Source organism: Nicotiana sylvestris, chromosome 7 (genome assembly GCF_000393655.2).
Source record: "Nicotiana sylvestris chromosome 7, ASM39365v2, whole genome shotgun sequence".
Classification (NCBI taxonomy): domain Eukaryota; kingdom Viridiplantae; phylum Streptophyta; class Magnoliopsida; order Solanales; family Solanaceae; genus Nicotiana; species Nicotiana sylvestris.
In genome coordinates this window covers 168,805,276-168,813,189 of record NC_091063.1, presented here as the reverse complement: position 1 = coordinate 168,813,189, position 7,914 = coordinate 168,805,276, and the positions used below count along the sequence as shown (strand labels likewise).

Here is a 7,914-nt window from a genome sequence, read left to right as displayed (position 1 = left end):
TTTTTAGATCTCTTATGTGTAAAAAATAGATCTCTTATGTGTAAAAATAAATCTCTCATCTATAAAAAAAAAAGGTAGGGTCATAAAAGTAAAAACTAGTAGTTTGTAAAAAGTCAAAAAAACCAATTGAGTTTAGCCCGTGTGTCATTATCCTTTTACTTTTTTCATTTTATTTTTTAGTATAACGTTCATATTTTTAACTTCTTTATTTTAAAATCTAAAATTTCTAACAGTAACGTTCGCGATTCACCTCCATCTACGGTGGCTGAAATTCCGCGGCGTCGGACAACTCTGCGGTGGCGCGAGCTTTCTTCCTTAGGTCATTATTTTTCTCTCTTTTTAATTTATTTTCTGTATGTGTTGATTGAATTTCCGAATTTTTAGTCCGACATTTTGATGTTTTATGTGTATTAGATAATGCATCTATTTAGTGAAATTTTCAGAAATATTTCGTTGGTTTTTCAGTCAAATGACGTCTGATGTAACTCTCTTCATGACGACTATCACAGCATAAGGATTATAAGTCTCAATTTGAAATCTGAATTGATAATGTGTGATCGTTTCAGTTTGTTGCTTTCTCATTTATTTACGTGATAATGGCCTACCTAATGAAAATTATACTCTAATAAATTATTGGTACTATGGATCTTCTCTCCTGATAATTATTTTCCATAATTTGTCGGTATTGTGGTATAGCTTATCATATAATAAAACGAGGAATTATTAGATGACCCAAAAAAATTAAAAAAAAAATGGCAGATATAAAATAGGTGGTTCTGGTCAGGAACGGACCTATAGCTTTAGGAACGGGTTCAATTGAACCTGCTATATAAAATTTAATTTCATTTAATGACGGTGATGTTCGGGACAACTTGGTAGCTCAGGTACCAGTTAGCTCTGTCCACCAAGACTTAGGTTGATGGGAAGAAATCACCAAGTGTTTCTTGCCTCATGGAGTTGAGTACTTTGAAAGTTTGAATCCATTAAGTTCAAATCCTGGATTCGCCCGGTACTTGTGGAAGTTTAGAAAGGATATGTTCTTGGAGTATTCAAGTTGTACTCACTATGACCAACTTATGAAACGAATAATATCTGTGTTTATAGAATCCTAGGAAAAATCAACAAAAGTGAACAATAAAAAAGAATCTGGATGGAATTGCTAAGGTTATGATTTGCTTGCCTATATGAGAAAGCTTTGACTGGATTAAAAGCTTCCAGTAATGTGCGTGAAATGTCGGCTTCACTAGGTGTTTTTGTTGTCTCATTATGTGTTTAAACGTAGGATATATGTTGTTTTTTGGTGCACATGCCATGTAATGATTGTTCGATAGAATACTATTATAGTTCTATCATTCTCCATTTTGTATTAAATTCAAATATCATGTACCATTGTGATGGCTTGTATATAAATTTTTTGAAGATGTGGTCCTGCTTTTGGGTGGGGAGGGGGGGATTGACTTCTGTCTTTAGGTTGATTGAAAATATACTTCCGTACGAGCTGCAGGCTAGACTTAAGCAGGAAGGAATGTGTAATAGAAGAGAATGCTACTCCCAAAATATTTTGTTTTTTCTTGAACTGGTGTTTTGGATGTAAACTAAAAGGATCTTACTGTTGAAGTATTTGAACTCTGTGGTCCTGCCTCCTTGGACATTGCTGGGATTGTTAATCTGTAAGACTTTTGTGGGATGGTGTATATCTTGAAAATGATGTTTCTGCTGTTGGAGTTGAGAAAATCATCTGGTGATCTTGAACAATCACCAAAATCAAGATTCATTATTTATGGGAGGGAACCTAATTTTTAACTGCAGAATTGAAAGACGATAAGACATTTATAAGTAGAGACAACAAGGGAGGATAACCTGGTGGAAAAAGGCCCTCCACCTCCAACCATGAGCTCGGGTCTTTGAGTCATTAAGGAAGCAAAGTGGCAATAGCCACCTTTTGACGGGTTTACAATATTTAAAAAAAAAAGTATTCTAGAGCAAGTGCATATCAATCACTTGCAATTTTTAACTTAGTGCAGATAAAACTGTAGTTCTTCAGCTGATCTTTTTTTAAAAGCTTATTTGAGAATTAATCTCTGCAATGATTCCAAATGTTGTTTCTCTTGATTGTTCAGATTACTTCAAGAGTAGAACTAGCACCGGTGGTCCTGTATTTGTATTAGGCATTTTCCAATCAATATGACTTGTTTACTCAACTACAGCCCAGATAACTCACTTATCTTGTCATGTTGCCTCCAGCAGATTTGTTTCAGGAGAAGCCAATGGCATGAGACATCACTGATGCTGAAATGCTAGTTTAACGTATCGTTTGGGATGTACTAAATAAATAGCATATATAAAAGAGGTGGTCCTGATATTTGGGGAAGCTTAGAGAGGTATGTTCTTGGACTGATACAAGTTTTACCCACCATGACCAACATCCGCACGGAATAATATCCATTTTTATAGAATCCCAGGGCAAAATCAACATAAATAAACATTATAAAGATTTTATGGATAGATGTGCAAAGGTATTGACTTGCTGACCAATACGAGAATGGATAAAAAACTTCCAGTAATGAGTGTGAAAGATTGGCTTCTCTGTTTTGTATTTGTTTTTATGCATTTGAATGTGGGGTATTGCTGTTTTTATGTGGTGCATATTACATGTGACGAATTGTCTGATTGAATTGTATTGATTGTGTGATAAGATTTTATTACAGGTCCTTTCATTTTGTATTTCATAAAATTCAAAGGCCATCTGTTATTATGATGGCTTTATATAAATACTTTCTAAGATGTGGTCCTGCTGTGGGGGTCAAGATTATTTTCCGCTTTGAGGTTGACTCAAAATATGTTTCCGTACAAACTGCAGGCTACACTTGAGGGGGAATCGTTATGTAATAGAAGAATATTACTCCTAGAATAATTTGTTTTTTCTGAACTGGTTTTTTGGGTGTAAACTAAAAGAATCTTACGGTTGAACTGAAATTTTTCGGATGCAGTGGTCCTGCCTCCTTGAACAAGTTGCGATGTTCATATTTCAGGCTATTCTGGGTTAAGGTTGTTGCCATGTGACCAGGAGGTCACGGGTTCGAGCCATGGAAACAGCCTCCTGCAAAAATGCAGGGTAAGGTTGCGTACAATAGACCCTTATGGTCCGTCCCTTCCCCGGACCCCGCGCATAGCGGGAGCTTAGTGTTTCGGGTTGCCCTTTAATATGTGTGCTGATAGAGTTAATGTGAACATCTATCGTGGTTGAAGAATCAGAAAAATGTAGCTTCATTTTTATGTGGTGTTTTTATGTGGTGCATATTACATGTGACGAATTATCTGATTGAATTGTATTGATTGTGTGATAAGATTTTATTACAGGTCCTTTCATTTTGTATTTCATAAAATTCAAAGGCCATCTGTTATTATGATGGCTTTATATAAATACTTTCTAAGATGTGGTCCTGCTGTGGGGGTCAAGATTATTTTCCGCTTTCAGGTTGACTCAAAATATGTTTCCGTACAAACTGCAGGCTACACTTGAGGGGGAATCGTTATGTAATAGAAGAATATTACTCCTAGAATAATTTGTTTTTTCTGAACTGGTTTTTTGGGTGTAAACTAAAAGAATCTTACGGTTGAACTGAAATTTTTCGGATGCAGTGGTCCTGCCTCCTTGAACAAGTTGCAATGTTCATATTTCAGGCTATTCTGGGTTAAGGTTGCTGCCATGTGACCAGGAGGTCACGGGTTCGAGCCATGGAAACAGCCTCCTGCAAAAATGCAGGGTAAGGTTGCGTACAATAGACCCTTATGGTCCGTCCCTTCCCCGGACCCCGCGCATAGCGGGAGCTTAGTGTTTCGGGTTGCCCTTTAATATGTGTGCTGATAGAGTTAATGTGAACATCTATCGTGGTTGAAGAATCAGAAAAATGTAGCTTCATTGTCTATGGGAAGCCACTGTAATTCTTAACCACATTGAGACATTGAGACATCGCGACATATTTTGTAGAGCCAAGTGCATATGAATCACTTGCAAGATTTCAGTTAGTGCAGATAAAATGCAGTGCGCTAGCTCATATTTTCTTCATTTACTAAGTTGAGCATTAACCTTTGCAACATCAACAAATTTTGCTTCTTGATTGTCAAATTACTCCAAGAGTACTATTCTGTGGTCATTTATTTGGTTGAGACCTTGCCCTAGATATGGATTAGGTACTGCACAACAACTGAAGCAATTCACTTATCATTGCTTGTCACGCCAACTTCCTATACTTTTGATAAATTTTGGTAAAGCCCACTTGAAGAGTGTTTACACCCTAAAATTAGGTGCAGAATAGGCCGGGCATTTCACCTTGCTTAGGCAGCGCATTTGTGCAGGGCATTTACATGGACTCAAGTGCTTCTATTTGATGCAGGTGTGGACCTAACCATACTATTTCAGTTTTAATCGATGCACTCTAGGTTAATTGACCAAATCTAGTGTGTAGCCGCACCAGCGCTGAATTCGTTAATATAGGTGCAGCATGAGATTTTGGAGGACGCGCTAGTCAAAGGAACTCATGGGAGTGGTTGCCATCCGTGTTACATTAGCAGGAACTAAGGCATGCTCTTCAATGCCAAGGGGCTTTGGTTTAAAGAGGATAGAACTAAACAATAAATATAGTTGGCAAAACGATGTGTCAATGTTAAGAAAGCGTTATTGATGAATTTGTTAGTCAATAGTATCAGTAGGTTAGAAATTTAGTATAATTAAATTGGTCAACTTAATTAGAAACTTAAAACTCCATAGTTTTCTTTTGAATTAAAAAAAAAAAACTATAAGATGGTTTAACTTAGTTCACAATTCACATAGTTTTTACTCCATTAATTTCAGTCCATAAAATTATTATATGTGGATATAGTTACTGCTATTATTTTTATATTACATGTGTATTTTTCAATTTTTTCTTCATTGCATTTTGTGCTTAAAGCCCCTGTAGACATTCTGGTTATGCTGTTAGTAGTTTCACAAAAATTGTGACATGCATTTGAGATTCCTTCTTGTGCCCAGTAGTACAAACAGAAGGCATAACAAACTTGTTGGACATAACCTGGTGAGAATCAACTAAATCAAGATGAGTAACAAGAGATATCTTGTATTAATTAGTGCAAACACTTAATATCTTTACAGTAAACTAATTTGTTATCTGGTTTACTAACAGGGATTTCCCCCTTTTCCTTCTCCATTAATGTTGTTTTACGTGAAATAACTGTAAGCTTGGGAAGAAATTTCACAGGGACATAGTAATTAACCAATGTAAAGCATCTAATTTAGAAGACATCATATCGAAAAGCTGAGATCATTCACCGGAGAAAGAGAACCTTTGAAAATAAAGGAAGTACAACAACAACAAAAAACCCAGTATATTCCCATAAGTGGGGTCTCGGGAGGGTAGTGCGTTCGCAGAGCTTACCCCTACCTAGGGAAGGTAGAGAAGCTGTTTCCAAAAGGAAGTATTTGACTGAAAATTATAATGAGTCAAGGATGTTAATCTATGATGTGAAGTCAAGTATCATACAAAAAACAGTTAGGAGGTGTTAAATAACTTTTCTTACTTGGCATTTACTCCCTTGCCAAAAGAGTTTGCAGATGTGAATTCATTCTCCCTTATCTTTCTGCAGTTATAACCTAAGATATAGCTGTCTCTACAAACAAAATAAAATGTAACGGAGTCTAAGGGTTAAAATAAAAGATTTTGAGTGTTGGGAATATTCTTAGAGTCCATTCATGGTTCAGCTATTCAAGATCTTTTTACTTGCTACTAGTGTTTGGAATTTACATTAGTTTCCTATATAATCTTAACTGCATTAGAATTGCATTTTTAAGAAGGAGCAACATATGTGACTAGTTCTCTTTTATTAGAAAATTTAGCTATGTAAAGATCTAATTGTTTGCGTTCCTGCAATGAAGCTATAAAGAGCAAGCTTCGAGCGTTCCTGCAGTGAAGCTATAAAGAGCCAGCTTCCAACATTGTCATATATTAGGTATGTGTAATGATATTTCCTAAGCTTTATGCTCAATTTTTTATGCTTGAGGATAAATACTTCACTAAGTTAATGATTATCTGACTGGAAACAAATTTGTAAAAAAAAGTGATCCTAGGCTTTTCTCCCTTCTATGTTATTCTTCTCTTCTCACTGTAATGGAACAGGACTCATAATTATATGTGTTTCATTGGTGACCTTGAGAGAGTTCCCTTATGCTTTGCAGCTTTCTTGCGGCGTTCTAGGATTTCTTTCTGTGCACTACTGCTGCTGCTGCTGCTTCTGAATTCTCATCCCCTGCGGACAGCCTTTTTCATGGAGCAAAGTACTTTGTCATTGTAAAATTAACGTGGAGCTTGAAGATTTCCTTGTGGAAAAATGAAGGTGTCTATGTTTAAACAATGTGATAGAAGCACAGATTATACCAAAGAACGGCAAATTTACATGAAAGCTATATTCACGTACGTAAATAGACAGTGAGAGGAGAAATGCTGGAAAATCCAAAATAAAGGATGAAATATTAACACTAGCTATAACAAGGAAGACATGACATGAATTGAAGACCCCATGACGAAGATGATATGATCAAAGAATTTCCTCTCAGGAGCTAAAGCACCTAGCCGGCGGATATACAAAGTTTTCCTTCAAAGAGGATGGAATATTGTGAAATAGGGTCAGCGGGAGCACTGAATCTGTGCTATTAAAACTGCCATATGGTAAAATGTTGGAATGCTTCGTTTATTCCATACAATGTATACATTTGCTAAACTATATTAATCAAAACAAGAACTGAAATGAATAAACAAATAAAAGAAAGAAAATGATTAGTGGCTAAACTTCTTTTGGAATGTCCTGCAGAAGATGGGATTTCAAGACTTGTGGTCAAAGTGGATAACATTTAGCATCTCCGACGTGGGCTATTCAATTCTGGTGAATGGTGCACTTGTGGGATTTTTTCTCAGAAGAGAGATCTAAGCCAAGGAAACCCAGTGTCTCCATTCTTGTTCATCATAGCAATGGTAGGGCTATGGAAACTTCTCAAGAAGGCACTGCAAAGAGACAGTGGGTAAGAGGGCAGTATGCGCAAGGGAAAGGGAGGCGACCAGCCATGAATCTCCTCAAATTTTGTAGGCCTATAAAAATGACCTAATAAACAATAATCATCGATTCGCCATTACCGTTCGTTTTATGCCATCAAATAGGAATTTAGGATGATTCCTAGATTTTCATGAGCTATAGTCCATACCATCCGCATGAATTCGGGCAATCGACCCCGAATCTTTTAAAAATTTGCTAGCCTATTAAAAACGATCTAATAAACAATAGTCATCGTTTTGCTAAGATCGTTCCTCGTTTTTGGCCAAGATCTTGAATAGTTGAACCATAAAACAGAAATTCAGGACGATTACCATATTTTCGTGTGTTATAGTCCACGACCATCTTTATGAATTCGGGCGACCAGCCCTCAATCTCTTAAAATTGTGCGGGCCCATAGAAAATGGCATCACGAACAATAGTCACTACTTCGTCATCACCATTCCTCATTTTTTAATGCATTAGGACCATGAAATAGGAATTCAAGATGATTCCCAGATTTTCGTGTGCTATAGTTCACATCATCTGCAAGAATTCAGGCGACCGACTCCGAATTTACTAAATTTTGCGGGTCCATTAAAAACGACCTAATGAATAATAGTCATAGCTCGCCAATATCGTTCCTCATTTTTTGGCGCTTTAGGGTTATAAAATAGAAATTCAGGACGATTCACATATTTTCGTGTGCTATAATTCACGCCATCTGCATGAATTCAGGCGATCGACCCTGAATCTTCTAAATTTTGCGGCCCCATAATGAACAATAGTCATTGCTTCACCATGATCGTTCCTCAATTTTTGGTGTTTTAAGGC

At 36.6% G+C, this 7,914-nt stretch overlaps 1 long non-coding RNA gene across 1 annotated transcript; it reads left to right on the top strand.

Moving 5' to 3' along the window:
* Positions 1–220: 220 nt before the first annotated feature.
* Positions 221–7,411, top strand: LOC104224944 (uncharacterized). The gene is made up of 5 exons (XR_710460.2): positions 221–319; positions 2,248–2,381; positions 5,933–6,006; positions 6,233–6,722; positions 6,865–7,411. It is a non-coding gene; the product is annotated as an uncharacterized lncRNA (long non-coding RNA).
* Positions 7,412–7,914: the final 503 nt, after the last annotated feature.